Source organism: Dromiciops gliroides, chromosome X, assembly GCF_019393635.1.
Source record: "Dromiciops gliroides isolate mDroGli1 chromosome X, mDroGli1.pri, whole genome shotgun sequence".
Lineage (NCBI taxonomy): Eukaryota > Metazoa > Chordata > Mammalia > Microbiotheria > Microbiotheriidae > Dromiciops > Dromiciops gliroides.
Window position 1 is genome coordinate 37,825,915 of NC_057867.1, and position 16,129 is coordinate 37,842,043.

The 16,129-nt window shown below is 42.2% G+C and overlaps 1 protein-coding gene across 1 annotated transcript in view; it reads right to left on the reverse strand.

Moving 5' to 3' along the window:
- The window catches only part of LOC122733652 (A-kinase anchor protein 17B-like), a 47,728-nt gene that overhangs the window by 20,862 nt on the left and 10,737 nt on the right, over positions 1 to 16,129 (reverse strand). The window lies entirely within an intron of this gene.

Genomic DNA, 16,129 nt, shown 5'->3' on the forward strand with positions numbered 1-16,129 from the left:
ATTATGTTGTTTTTTTGTGAGGCAATTGGGGTTAAGTGACTTGCCCAGGGTCCCACAGCTAGTAAGTGTTAAGTGTCTGAGGCCAGATTTGAACTCAGGTACTCTTGACTCCAGGGCCGGTGCTCTATCCACGTGCCACCTAGCTGCCCCTGAATATTATTTTTTACAGAAGGCAGTTACGGTTCTCTAAACATTGATCATGTGGAATCTAAGATATTCTCAAGCATTACGGAATCAAATAAAATTCCAGAAATTTGACTTCTTTTGGATAGTGTTCTACATTTTTAGTCCTCTCTATTATTGCATGTCCTTCTCAGCTCTCCAATATTCTTTAGGATGAGATTGTTTAGTTTCCAATTAATTTTCAGTCTACCTTTCCATGGCTCTTTATTACATGTAATTTTTATTGCATCATAATCTGAGAAATTTGCATTTACTATTTCTGCCTTTCTACATTTGACTATGAGTTTTTTGTGCCCTAATACATGGTCAATTTTTGAGTATGTGCCATGTACTGCTGAGAAAAAGGTATATTCCTTTCTATCCCCATTCAGTTTTCTCCAGACGTCTATCATATCTAGCTTTTCTAATATTATATTCACCTCTTTAACTTCTTTCTTATTATAATATTCCCCAACCAATAAGCATCTACTTTGTTTCTATTTCTTGTTACCAAAAACATGTCCTGTTTCCTTTTTTTTTTTTTTTTTTTTTTGCTATCACAAAGAACGCTGCTACGAATATTTTACTATACATAGGAGCTTGCTTTCAGTCACTGTCCTCCTTATGGATATGTGACTAGTAATGAGATTGCCAGGGCAAAGGATACGAAACAGTTAAGGGACTTTCCTCACATAATTCTAAAATTACTTCTAGGACTGCTGGACCAAGTCAAATCTCCATTAACTGTGTCTTAGTGTACCTATCTACCCACAGAGTCACCGACACTAACTTTTCTTAGTATTTTTATCATCTTTGTCAATTTAATGAGCTGTAAAACTTCAGAATTGTATTACTTTTCTTTACCCCATCGATACTGATCTGAAGATGATTTCTTCTGAAAAAAATCATATCCTTGTGAAATAGTATTTTGTTAATAATAATAGCTAGCATTTATATAGTACTTTAAGGTTTGCAAAATGCTTTATACATCTGGAGTACAATGGCTTAAACACTGTCCCCAGGTAGCTTCTTCAAGCTCTCTCACTAAAAATTAAAGGTCACAGATCTCACTTTTTTTAGAAACAGTCTTTTTATCTGTGAAGTGATCCTACCAGGGCAATGACGAAAAAAAAAAAACCAAACCAAAACACAAAACGCAAACAACATAAAAGAGAAGGTCCTGAAAACAAATGACATGAACTGAGTTTATAACAATTAGAGTTATTTCGATGGGGAATGAGCTGCCATGGGAGATAAAGAGTTACTGATAAGACATTTACAATCTTCATCCTCATGAAGGACATCTAAACAGGGAGACACATAGATAACTAAAATATACAATATTGCATGTTCATTGCCTTGGTGCATTCAAAATAAAGTCTGATGAGGGACAGGGGGAAGGACAGAAAGAAAAAGGAGGTTTTTAAAAGTTGGACTTTTAAAGGACATGAGACTTCAACAAGTAAAGAAGGGGAAAGAAGGCATTTCAGGCACAGGGAACTACATAAACAATGGCGTGGAAGCAGGAAATGTGTTCAGGTGCCACTAAGTAGCCCAGTTCACCGAAACATAGAGTACATAAAAGAACACTATAGGGACAGCTAGGTGGCGCAGTGGATAAAGCACCGGCCCTGGAGTCAGGAGGACCTGAGTTCAAATCCAGCCTCAGACACTTAACACTTACTAGCTGTGTGACCTTGGTCAAGTCACTTAACCCCCACTGCCTCACTAAAAAAAAAAAAAAAAAAAAAGAACACTATAAAGCTGGAAGGGCAAGGACCTTGAATACAGGTCATAGGGTTGGCCTCAATTTTAGAGTAGGCAATAGAGAGTTGCTAAAGAGTGTTGAGAAAGAGAAGTGAGGGGATCTTGGTGGATGTGGGCAAGCATTCACCATAGTTAGCCCTGGCCACCTTTATGGCATGCCACCATGTGCACAGCCACCTCCCCTTTTTACAGCTATTACAGCTCTTCTCCCTTCCCCTCCCCCTTCTCCCTTATGGTTCATCTTTCCCTATTAGAATGGAAGCTCATAGGGCAGCTAGGTGGCTCAGTGGATAAAGTACCAGCACTGGATTCAGGAGGACCTGAGTTCGAATCTGACCTCAGACACTCGACACTTACTAGCTGTGTGACCCTGGGCAAGTCACTTAACCTCCATTGCCCCACAGAAAGAAAGAAAAAAAGAAAGAAAGAAAGAAAGAAAGAAAGGAAGGAAGGAAGGAAGGAAGGAAGGAAGGAAGGAAGGAAGGAAGGAAGGAAGGAAGGAAGGAAGGAAGGAAGGAAGGAAGGAAGGAAGAAAGGAAGAAAGGAAGAAAGGAAGAAAGGAAGAAAGGAAGAAAGGAAGAAAGGAAGAAAGGAAGAAAGGAAGAAAGGAAGAAAGAAAGAAAGAAAGAAAGAAAGAAAGAAAGAAAGAAAGAAAGAAAGAAAGAAGGAAAGAAAGAAAGAAGGAAAGAAGGAAAGAAGGAAAGGTGAACTGAGTGCAGTGGATAAAGCACCAGCCCTAGATTCAGGAGGACCTGAGTTCAAATCTAACCTCAGACACTTGACACTAGGTGTGTGATCTTGGGCAAGTCACTTAACCCTCACTGCCCCGCCAAAAAAAAAAATTAAAAGAATGGATGCTCCCTGATGGCAAGGCCTTGGTTGCTTCTGGTATTTCTACCCCTAGCACCCTGAACAGTGCTTAGCACATAGGACAGCATGCCTAATAAATGCTTTTCATTCATTCTTATGATAGTCCCTCATGATCCATGTGAATGACATGGAGAAATATATGCTAGGTAATGGCATAGTATGGCAGTCATAGGTAGTTGTAGGGCTAATGGACTCTGGTGGCAAGCTAGAGGTTTCCCTGGACTTGGCCCCATGTCACTGAATGCTTCTATTAGCATCTTAGATGAAAAGAAAAAAAGGCATTTTTAACAAAATCTCAGAAGAGATGAAATAAAGGCGGCTAGCTAATGTGGTTTTATGATTCTAGATTCGAAAACTATCTTGATAGGCCTAACGCAGTAAGATGAAATTTAATAGCAATACATCTATCTGAATTCTCGAATTTAGGGTTTTTTTCAAACCATAAAAGTACAAAATGGAGGAGAAGTAGTTAGACAGTAATTCATACGGGGAAAAAATAGGTTCTGGAGATCTTAATTAATGGTGAGCTCATTGTGAGTCAAGAATATGATGTACCACCCAGAAAGTTAATATAACCTTAGATGGCATTAAGAGGAGTACAGTGTCCGGAACATGGGAAGGCATTCAGCCTGTTCTCTTTTGTCCTGGTCAGACAATCTCGGGAATACTGTGTTCACCTCCGGGACCAGCATTTTAAGAAGAACACGTGCAAACTGGAACGTGGCCACATCTACAGAAAAGGAAAGTACAGAAAAGGGTACTAAAAACAAGCCACACACACAGCAGTTCAAGGACATGGGAATGGCCAGCCTACTGCAGCCAAAACTTGTTGCTGTTATTGTTGAGGGGCCAGAGGGAAGCTCATTAGGCCCCTCTTGAACATGTGGAAAGCTATCTTGTAGAAGAGGTATTGTACCTAGTCTGTGTAGATCTAGGGAGATGAAGAACGAGTAGCTCAAACTTACAGGGAAGTTCAATAAGAAAGAAAATTTGTCTAATAAACACAACCATTGAAAGAGAATGAGCTGAATCTGTTGACTACATTCTTTCTTTCTTGGTGAGGCAATTGTGGTTAAGTGACTTGCCTAGGGTCACACAGCTAGTAAGTGTTATGTGTCTGAGGCCGGATTTGAACTCAGGTCCTCCTGAATCCAGGGCCAGTGCTCCATCCACTGCGCCACCTAGCTGCCCCCATTCTTTCTTTTTTTTAAGTGGGGCAATGAGGGTTAAATGACTTGCCCAGGGTCACACAGCTAGTAAGTGTCAAGTGTCTGAGGCCACATTTGAACTCAGGTCCTCCTGAATCCTGGGCCAGTGCTTTTATCCACTGCAGCGCCACCTAGCTGCCCCCTGCTATATTCTCTAAAGTGCATATTTGAAACCATGAGCTGATGTGAACATAACATGAAAAAGTAATGAATGAAATAAGCATTGTCAATGGTAAAGTTAAAATGGATTTGAAGTCAGGGGACTTGGGATTGAACCCTGGTTCTGCCACTTACTCCCTGTGTGACCTACTCTAAGCGTATGAGCAAAGTCTATGAGTCCACTATTTCTATTTGCAGACAACATGATCGTTTACCCGAAAAAACTCAAGACAGTTGGCCCCAAAAGTAATGGAGGTAAATTACCTTACTAACAGATAAAAGGATATAAGATAAACCCATAGTCATTATCTCCATGTCTAGACTGCCACCAAGAATCAAGAGAAACTAACAGAGAGGTCTATGCTTTATACTGCCAGGAAAATAGATCACATATTTGGTCATTAACTCATCAGGGTATACAAAAGACTTACGTAAAGGCTACTTCAACATGATTTTGATAGAAATCAAGGAAGAACTGAACAAATAGAAAGATATGCCCTGTTCGCAGTCAGACAGTAAAAATGTCAATTGTTACCAAAGCAAGGTACAGATTTACTGCAACAACAATGAAAGTGGTAGTAGGTAATTTAATAGAACGAGTCATAACAAAACTCATAGAGAAAATGAGAAGGGCAAGAATGTCCAGAGATATGAAAAAGAAAACCAGCGGAAGGGAGGACCTAAAAATAGAGGCCAAAGGATAGAAGGCCAGTATTTGATAAGTCCATGTTGAAAATGCTCTGGGAAATGAAATCACTTTGCAATAGAAACTGTTGGGAGAACTGGATAGCTGGTCATATGGCCAAAACTGAGTCTGAACTCATGCTTCATACCCAACCCTACGAATTCTTACTGGTCGTCCATCTGAGGATAAAACAACCTACTGGTGGGTGGGGGGGTTTCAAGTTGGAAAACAGAATAAGATTTATCTCACTGTGAAAAGAAGAGACTCCTTTCCCTAAATCAACCAGGAAAAATTATTAGACGCAAAACTCAATAGGTTCAATTATACAAAGACAAAAAGAATCTTGCCTGACAAAAAAGAGTCTCGACAATTAAAAGGAAAGAAATATACTGGGAAAACTAGCTACATTGAATATAGCATAACAAGATTTGACAATCTAGAAGCCATGAGGTGCACAATTAGTACACAATTACCAATAGAGTTAAAAGGGTTAAAAGACATGGGGCAGGGGCAGCTAGGTGGCACAGTGGATAGAGCACTGACCCTGGATGCAGGAGGACCTGAGTTCAAATCCAGCCTCAGACACTTGACACTTACTAGCTGTGTGACCCTAGGCAAGTCACTTAATCCCAAATGCCTCACACACACACAAAAAAAAGATTGATTTGGGAGAGTAAAGACCTGTTCTAGTTCTAACAAAGAAGAAGCTAGCAATTTCATTACCACTCAACAGGAACCAAGAGTTGTAATCAGAACTGATTCCCAGGGAACAACATACATTCGTTGTAATCCTCCAACTGAAGTCTTTCTTTGTTGCCTCCTGTAGATATGGAAGTGACCTTGGGAGCCTAAAGGCTCTTCTAATGAAGTATGGAGCCCCCCAAGATGGAAAGGCTTGAAGTATAAACCCAGTAATCTACTGTATGTCTACATATCCAGCATCCAATGATTAGCCTAGCTAAATTCGGAAAGGTTCATCACCCCATTGGCCACAGGGGATGAAATTTTGGGCCATGGAAGCACCTTAAGACCTTCTACTAGGTCATGGAAGGTTATGATCACTATGGTCAAAGAAGTACCCCAGATCCTTTAAGTACCAAAACTTACTGCAAGAAGTTTCAGAAAACTCAGAAAATAACTAGCATTCATTCAGTATCCCAGTTTTTATGTTATTCTTTCAAAAACCGAAACAAAATAATAAGCTATCCATAGTATTGTATGCCTCCATAATATTCCTGACAAATGATCATTCATCCTTTGCTTAAAGACCTCTATTGAGGAGAAACTCATTACCTCTCCCCCCTCCGCCGGGCTGCTCATTCCACTCTGAATAGCTCTAACTTAGGAGTTCTTAACTATTTTTCTGCCTGGACCTATTGGGCAGTATATGGTGACCTATGTAACTCCTCTCAGAATCATGTTTTTAAATGCATAAAATGAAAGACATAGTGTTGCCAAGGAAACCAGTCCTAGTGAAATATTGAAAAGGTATATTCACAGACCCCTTGAAATCCATCCACAGATCTTTTCGGGATTCACGGACAACAATCTTATTCTTAATTAAGATGAGATGGTGCCATCGACAGCCAGCTTGGAAATCTAGTCCAAGCTGCTCTGTGTGGTTCCTGAAGTCTACACAAGATGGTTCTAAAACAAACCTTACTTGGAATGTAAACAAAAATGGCCAGGATCCCCAGACACACTCCTCTGGCCTGGGCTCAAAAATGGGTCTTTCAGAAACAACCAAATTCTTCAATAAAAGATTTTATTTTATGAAATCGTCCCTCAGCTGAGAGCAAGGGCAGAATCGACTAGCAATTTCTCCCCCTCTTAGCAAATGTCCTGCTATAACAAAAATCTTGATGAAGGCCTAATTGCTCTTTTCACTTCATTTTTATGATAGCGGAATTAACTTTGGGGAAAAAAAACTCTCCCAAGTTCTTTTTGGCCCCTGGCTTTGAGTTTTGCAATCAAAAGTAACACTGTTGAGATAATCTGCGTTCTATTTTATTTTTGCAGACAAATGAGAGCTCTTTTAACCTTGGGAAAAGTTACAGTAATATAATGTTTGGACAGCACATTCCAGCAATATCTTGTGAACATACTTTTATGTTGGAATTTTAAAGCCTCCACACACTTCTTTTAGGGAAGGAAAATTGTGGATGAAGCCTCAGAGACAACCTGAGCTGCTTTCTTTAGGCACTCAGGCTTCTTATCTATGAGTAAGAGAACAGTGGGCTGCTTACATGAACTAGACCATGAAGAACCTGCGCCCCTTTTCTAAATGACCACAACCAACAGCTCCCTTAATTTCGCCTCTGTAGGGATATCGGCACCAATCAGACAACTCCCCCCAAAGCTGACTGCCAAGAAGAGGAAATGGGGGGACAGCAGGGGGTAGTGAAAATAGCGTTGGATCTTGTGGCAAAGGGTCGGGTCATTGTAGCAGCATGTAACCCTCAGCAAGTGATTGCCCTTCCCTGGGCCTCAGTTTCCTCATAGATAGAAAACAAATGGGGTTGGAGTAGATGGCCCGAGGGCCCTTCCAGCTTGAGATCCAGGATGCCAGACACACTCAGGATGATTTCCTTGCCTTTTCTCTTTGCCAGGCTTTTAAACCTGAAAGCTGAAGTCCCTCTGCAAATGACATTTAAGATGGTTATAATTAAATCTGACATTTCTCTAAGTCAGAGGGACAGCCCCATTTCTTTGGTACAAATCCACCTAGCCAATTGTCTCCTTGTTTTCGACAGCAGGCTTCCAACGGTTCTCATGAAAAAACATCAAAATCAAAACCCACCATCGGGCATCTATTAAGCCACTTTCCATGTGCAGGCTGGGGGCTGGGGGTTGGCATGCTAAGGAGCAAAATGAAGACCTTGTGTTCTGCCAGAGGGCACAAAAATGTCTACTGCTTTTCCACAAAGGCTCAGTGAACAAGTGATGTCCTGTGACAACTGGCACTTCATTAAGTCAAACAAAATTAATTCGGCCACATGTTTTGTGGCATAGTTTAAACCTCACCAGTAAGAGATGAATGACACTTGATGTTAGAATAGCCTGAATGTGGCCAGTGTGTTTTTCCCCTCAAAATGACCGAATTCACAAATCATAGTGGCCATAGGAGCAGATAACTAGAGTGGGAAGGTAGCTCTGAGGTGAAGGGACTTACCCAAGGTCACACATAGGATCCTGGAGCTAGACGGGCCATCTAATACCACACCTTCATCGTACAGAGGAGGAAACTGAGGCACAGAAAGTGGGCCCAAGGCCAGGCAGGAAGCAGCAGAGGTAGGATTTAAAGCCAAGTCTTCTGCTCCTCCATGGCCCTTGGATACTGAAAAATTTTCTGGGCACAGGAAAAAGCCTTCTTAGAAATCAATAACCACATGGCAATGTTGAGGCTTGGACAACAAAAGCTAAATCTCGCAATGTTTTTTTCTTCAAAGAAATCAAACTAAAGGATCATTGAGGGGAAAAAGCATTGATCACAAGAATGTGGGTTCGTTATAGCTTGCCACACCTCAACCACTTCATAGCGTCTGCTTCCCATGTTAAGGGAAGGGGTAACATCATACTTACCTTCTCCATGAGGGAACAGTAGAATGGGGAGTAATGGGTCTAAGTGAGAGGATGGAATTCTGCTACCTCTGAGATGTTCATAACTACTCTGGGCCTCAGTTTCCCCATATGTCAAATGAGGGAGGGGGGAGGGATAGATGCTCTCAAAAATCCCTTGTAGCCCTGAGGCCTATGATGCCCAAGACTTTAGTGGGTTATATTCCACCATAGGCCCAGAACTCTATAACACATTCAGCTTAGCACAAGAATACCTATGTGCAAGGGTGAACAAAACTGTTTCGACTCAGTCTATCAGTAAGCATGTATTAAGCATTGATTAGTTGTTAGGCACCGGGCAAGGTGCTAGAGATACAGAAACAAAAGAAACCATCCCCACTCTGAGAAGAAAAATGCATATTTGTAAGTCATTCGAAGGTAGGCTGCCCACCCCCAGTCCACGCCTACCTTGAAGGGCCCTACAATCATCTCTGCTAGCCATATGGCTAACCTCTCTCAGCCCATTTCTTCTAGAGAAGGTGGATTTGTACCAAAGAAATGGGGCTGTCCCTCTGACTTAGAGAAATGTCAGATTTAATTATAATTTCTCTAGAAATTCTTCTAGAGAATAAGGACAGTAAAAACTACTACCTCATCCCAAGGATCCAAAATCAGCTGATGGAAAGGTGCTGTGGAAACCATCACCTATTACTGAAAAGTAAAAATTAAAAAATAACGTATAGTTGAGCTGAATGTGTGTGTCGAGACCGACTTTGGAATGTTGAATCAAAATACAAAGGCAGCTTTGTGTTGGAGGCTTGTCCGAGAGAGGCCACTGACAGAGCCCCTTGTGTTTGGGTGGTCAGTATGTTATTGCTAAGTATTCCACAGACTCTCCCCTCGGGCAACTACTCAGCAAGCACTCTCCTTGACGTGTGCCAAGGAGCCAAACAGGACCAAGCCCATCTTTCATGGCTGGGATCTTGATCAGGCCTCCTACCTTGGCCTCTTTACTATCACTGCTAACAGCACAAGGGCAAACAGCTCAAACAACTGAACTCACTGTCTCTCTTAGTTGAATAAGTAACCACTCATTTAGAGGGAGAAACCTATTCATCTAAGAATCATTGCCAACCTTTTTCTTTTGAAACTAATTTGATTTTCGCAAATTGAAATGAGCTAAGTCCTACTGGTGAGTCGCCCTCTGCAGGGGAAACATACACATTAAATGAGGCAGTGCCTCACATTCTTACCAATATTTTGGAACAGTTTCCCAAACCATTCTCATCGACTTGCCTAGATGCCCAGGATAGGGAATTACGTGCAAGGTCCTCAGATGAAAATTCAAGGGAAGAGGCACTGGCAACTATTTCTAGAAGAAAGAGGTAGCGAATGCCCCAAAGGCTATCAAATGGTGCATACCCTTTGACCCAGTAATACCACCACTAGGTTTGTATCCCAAAGAGATCATAAAAAGGGGAAAGGACCCACATGTACAAAAATATTTATAACAGCTCTCTTCGTAGAGGTTAATAATTGGAAATTGAAGGGATGCCCATCAATTGGGAAATGGCCGAACAGGTTGTGGGATATGATTGTGATGGAATACTATGGTGCTGTAATAAGTGATGAGCAGGGCAGCTAGGTGGTGCAGTGGATAGAGCACCAGCCCTGGATTCAGGAGGACCTGAGCTCAAATCTGGCCTCAGATGCTTGACACGTACTAGCTGTGTGACCCTGGGCAAGTCACTTAACCCTCACTGCCAAGAAAAAAAGTTTCCAAAGTTTTGGCGAAAGCATCAGATCAAGTGGGTGGTTTAATGCAAAGAGCACCAGACTAAAGAGACCCAGGTTCTACTTCTTACTCTTCCACTCACTCTCTGTGTGACATTGGCCAAGCCTCTTAACCTCTCTGGGCCTCCATTTTTTTCAACCAAACAATCATGAAACAATTATTCAACACTCTGAGCAAGCCACTGTTAGGTTCTGAGAATATACAGACAAAGATGAAACAGTCCCTGCCCACAAGGAGCTTACAAATCTATCAGGTGAGATGTTTATGTTAATTTTTTTGGACTGGAGCTATGATTCATTGGTCTATATATACATATGTGTGTGTGTGTATAATAATGTATCTGTGTATGTGGTTACTCATACTCATATATATATACACATATACCTAAAGATACCCTACACACATACATGCATGCGTACATACATATGGTTATTTTGGTAGGGGGAATCACTAGCAGCAAAGAAGGTTAAAGGTGGGTAGAAATCAGGAAGGGACATATAGGAGGTGACACCTGAACTGAACTTTCAAGGAAGTTAGGGATTCTATGAGGCACAGGTAAGGAAGGAGTACATCAGAGACATGAGAAATAGGAGAAGAGTCATATGCAAGGGGAACAGCAAGAAGGCCTATTTGGCTAAACCACTGAGGACATGAAAGGGAATGATATGCAATCTACCTAGAAAGGTAAGTTGCGAAGAACTTTAAATGCCAAATGGAAGAGTTTGCATTTGACCCCAGATAACAGGGAGCCACCGAAGTTTATTGAGCACAGGAGTGATGTGGTCAGAACTGTGCTTTAGAAATATCACTTTGAGGGGCAGCTAGGTGGCGCAGTGGATAGAGCACCGGCCTTGGATTCAGGAGGACCCAAGTTCAAATCCAGCCTCAGACACTTGACACTTACTAGCTGTGTGACCCTGGGCAAGTCACTTAACCCCAATTGCCTCACCCAAAAAAAAAAAAAAAGAAATATAACTTTGGCAGCTGTATGAAAGATATATTGGAGAAGGGAAAAACTGGAGGCAGGGATACCAATTAGGAGGCTATTTCAGTAAATTAGGTAAGAGGCAGTAGAGAGGTGACAGGTTTGAGAGATGTAGAAATTGAATCTACAAGATATATATAGATATAGATATACACACACACACATACATATGCATATATACACATATATGCATGTACACATACCTGTATGTACACACATATATGCATATGCACACACATATATGCATGTACACATGCCTGTATATACATGCATGCATGCATGTACACATACCTGTATATGCATATATGCACACATACCTATATATACGTACACACTCACACATATATGGAGGGGGGGGATTTGAAGATGACTCTTAAATTGTGATTCTGGGGGACTGGAAGGATGAGGGTACCCTGAACAGGGCCCCAAGCAGAACGGGGGCATCCACAAAGGCAGAGGGCTTAGGAAAAAAGATAATGAGTCTGGGTTTGGATCTGCTTAGTCTGAAATGCCCAGGAGACACCCAGATGCAAATGTAAAGTAGGCAGCTGGAGCTATAGGAGCAAATCCAGCACTGGGGCGATATAGACCTGGGATTAATCTGTACAGGGATGATAATTAAACTGGTGGCATTGCCAAGTGAGATTATACAGGAAAACAACTGTGAAATCTGTGAGAAAAAGGCATTTTTCAAAAACCTTCCCAAAAGAAAGAGAGAAAATGTAGAGAGGAGGGCCCAGGATAAAACACTGGGGATCCTGACAGTTATGGGGTGAAAATGGATGCTTCTCTTCCATCGAAGGGATTAAGGAGGCATGGACTTGGGGGCAGCTAGGTGGCACAGTGGATAAAGCACCAGCTCTGGATTCAGGAGGACCTGAGTTCAAATCTGACCTCAGACACTTGACACTTACTAGCTGTGTGACCCTGGGCAAGTCACTCAACCCTCATTGCCTCCCCCCCCCAAAAAAGGGGCATAGACTTGATGAGTAGAAGAACCAAGAGAGAACAGAAAGGAGAGAGTCCCCAGGGGAGAAAAGGGAGAACAACAGTATCATAATAAAGCAGAGGGGTCGAGAAGACTGAGGACTGACAAAAGGCATGGCCATTCAGAGATCACAAGAGACTTTGGAGAGAGAAGCTTCAGTTGAGTGATGAGTTTGGAAGCCAGATGAAGGAGCCGTTGAGAAGAGAGGAAATAAAGACTGGAAGTTTAGATAGCTTTTTTCTAGACATCTGGATGTAAAATGGAAGAAAGATACAGGAGGATAGGATCAGGTGAGATTTTTTTTTAAGGATAGAAGAGACCCGAGCAAGTTAGTGGGCAAAAGAGGAGGAGTCTGGAGATTCCAGACAGATAGAGTGATAATCACCAGGACAATACACTCGAGGACAAGAGATCAGAGGTATGTGTAGGGGGAATGGCTACTTCATTATCAGAGACTGAGGGAAAGGAGGAAAGTGAAACGTGGCATTAAGCGTACTGGTATCAGGAGAAGGGGAGGGGCAGCTAGATGGCACAGTGGATAAAGCACCGGCCCTGGATTCAGGAGGACCTGAGTTCAAATCCGGCCTCAGACACTTGACACTTGCTAGCTGTGTGACCCTGGGCAAGTCACTTAACCCTCATTGCCCTGCAAAAAAAAGAGAGAGAGAGAGAGAAGGGAAACAGAGAGCTCAAAAGAGCAAATGGCTTCCATTTTCACAGTAAAGTAAGAGGAAAGGTCCTCATCTCAGAGGATGGGGGGAAGGGGAAGGAGGCTCGAAGACAGCAGGCAAGGTCTGGAACAGCCACTGTGGTGAGTGGGACAGAGTAGGACTGCCTTGTTACAGTGAAGGCCAAGTCAAGACTCAGTAACAAAAATGTACAGTGGGCCCGGTCCGTCTTGGAATGATTTTGTCTAGTATCATTCAGCAGCATGAACAGGGACAGGGGACGTGGATGGTGGGGCCAAGACAAGGCATGAATGATGAGTAGACAAGAGGGCATGGGTTCAAGAGTAGAGAACAGCATCATGTGGCACTAGCTACCTCCAGGGTAAAGACTGGCATGGAGCTGGGGCAAGGAGAAAGAGGTAGAAGGCAGGCAGGGAGAGAGGAAAGGAGTGTGTGATCACTGCAGTGGAACATCAGGCAAGATGAAAGGAGTGCCCCAGGCCAAGAGAAGAAGAAGCCATGGGAGCTGAGGAGACCGGGAACCTGGGATACGCAGGTGTTTGAGGGGCCATCGCCCAGTAATCTGTGTATAGAAGAGCAGAGGGTGGAGTAGAGAGGAATGGCAATTCCTCATGCATATGACTTCCTTATTAGAAAAGGGGCTTTAATAAACAGTCTCCCTAGTCCGGTATTTACATCCTGCTAAGAACTGGGCTTGAGAGTCAATAGGGAAGAAGTATTAATTAGCAAACTCCAAAATTAAGGTCCTATTTGTAATTCTCTGTTCGACTGAGCCTTTATGTTTGCCTAAGGATCCATCACAGTTATGAAGATTATATTCATAAAGACTTTTGAGAGGCAGCTAATGAACTATTATTGATTAGTAGTTACTATTATTAATGAACTATTACTAATTACTAATGAACTATTACATGTCAGGCACAGTGCTAAGGGCTTTTTTACAATTTTTCTCTCATTTGATCTTCACAACAACCCTGCAAGAGTTTATTCCCATTTTACAGATGGGAAAACTGAGGTAAACAGAGATGAGTGACTCACCCAGGAGGTCTGCCCAATTCCAGGCCCAGTGCTCTATGCACTGTGATACCCCCTAGAAGCCTCTGGTTCTACACTCCCCCCCCACACACACACACATACACAAAGTAAAAAGAATAACTGAAATAATATTGGATTGAAAATAACTGAAAGAATATTGAATTTAGAGTCAGAGAACTTGGGTTTGAATACGAATTCTGTCACTGTCTATTGAACCTTGGGCAAGTCCCTTATCTTCTCAAGTCCCATCTAATACTAAGCTTTGAGCCTAGGCAATGACTGATTAATACCTATTAACAAGTCATAGGCCTTCACAAATTTAGATACAATAGATGTGTCTCCACACAAACATATTCATACATCCACCCTAAAACTTAAAGTGTAATAAATATCTTAATACTGTACAAGCAAGTATACATAACACTGTGTTTAAACAAGAACAGAGTTTAGTATCATCAGATTTCTTGATTTAAAACATAAATGGCAAAATTCTTCAGACTCCCACTTTAAAACACTTAGCTCACACCAAAATCAATCCAGTGACTCTGAAAAACAAACAGGGTTAGAGGGACCCAAGGGAGAAAGTGGAGCATCTGAAAGCTAGTTAGTTATCTTATAAAATAACACTTTGTCAATCAAATCCAAAAAGTTTTATTCTACACCCACTATGTGCCAGGCACTGTGCTAAGTGGATAGTGTGATTACAAAGACAATAATGAGACCATCCCTACCCTCAAAGGGCTTACATTTGACAAGGGGAATACAGCATATTCACAGATAATAATATTTACATAGCGTTTACTATGAGCCATTCTCATTTGATCCTCACAACAACCCTGGGAGGTAGATGCTGTAAATATCCCGCATTTTACAGTTGAGAAAACTGAGGCGCAGCTAGGTGGCGCAGTGGATAAAGCACCGGCCCTGGAGTCAGGAGTACCTGAGTTCAAATCCGGCTTCAAACACTTAACACTTACTAGCTGTGTGACCCTGGGCAAGTCACTTAACCCCAATTGCCTCACCAAAAGAAAAAAAAAAAGAAAGAAAGAAATGTAGATCAGAGAAAACTGAGGCAAATGGGGGGGAATGACTTGCCCAGGGTCACATAGCTACGAAGTGGGTGAGGTAGGATATGAACTTAAATCTTCCTGACTCCAAGCCCTGATCTTTGATCCACTACGTCACCTAGCTGCTAGATAAGTTCATATAAGATATACACCAAATAAATACAATGATTTTTGCTGGGGGGGAGAGGAAGGAGTACTAACAACTAAGGGAATCAGAAAAGATCTTTTGAAGAACATGCCATCTGAGATAAGCTTTGATGGGAATCAGGGGTTCAAAGGGCAGAGGCAAGTGAGCATTCTTGAATGCATCAGGGACAGTCTGTGCGAGGCATGGAGAAAGAAGATAGAATGTCCTCTGTAGAGAACATTAGGTAAGCAAGTTTGGCTGAACATGATGTTTAGGAGGGGTTGGGGGCAGAAACATAAAATTAGTCAAGAATAATGAAGGGTTTTATATCGTCAGAAGTTTGTGTTTTGACCTAAGGGTGATGAGATGTGCTTGGAGCTCCCCGGGCAGAAGAGTAGCAATGTCAGTTACACACTTGAGGAATATCCATTTGGTGATTGATCCAGGACTGCCTGGAGAGAGAAGAGAATTGAGATGGAGAAACTAGTCAGCCAACCAGGAAGCTGGGGGAATAGTTGAAGCAAGAGGTGTTTAGAGACTGAACTAGAATAGTTCTAGTGTAACTAGAGAGAAAAACATATTCGAGAGACTGAGGTGGGCAAAACTTGACAAATGATTTTTGTTGTTTCTCCTTCATTCTCGAAGACCATGAAATTAGGAGGTGATGTCCCGGCTTCCAGTGAATTGGATTGAAGTGAGGAAGGTCTGTGCAAGGTTACCAACCTCACTCTCTCCTCCAGAGCCATCTGGGTCCAGTAGCAAGATAGACACCAGGATGCCTTGAGATGGATTGCCCCAGATGTTTGAGGCAATCGAGTTAAGTGACTTGCCCAGGGTCACACAGTTAGTTAGTGTCTGAGATGAGATTTAAACTCAGGTCCTCCCAACTCCAGGGCCAGTGCTCTATCCACTGTGCCACCTAGCTGCCCCTGACAAATCAGACATGGGAGAGAGTGAAGGGTCAAGGATGACCCCTAAATTGGCAACCTGAGTGACACCTGAAGAAAAGGTGGGGCCCTGCACAGAGGGAAGGT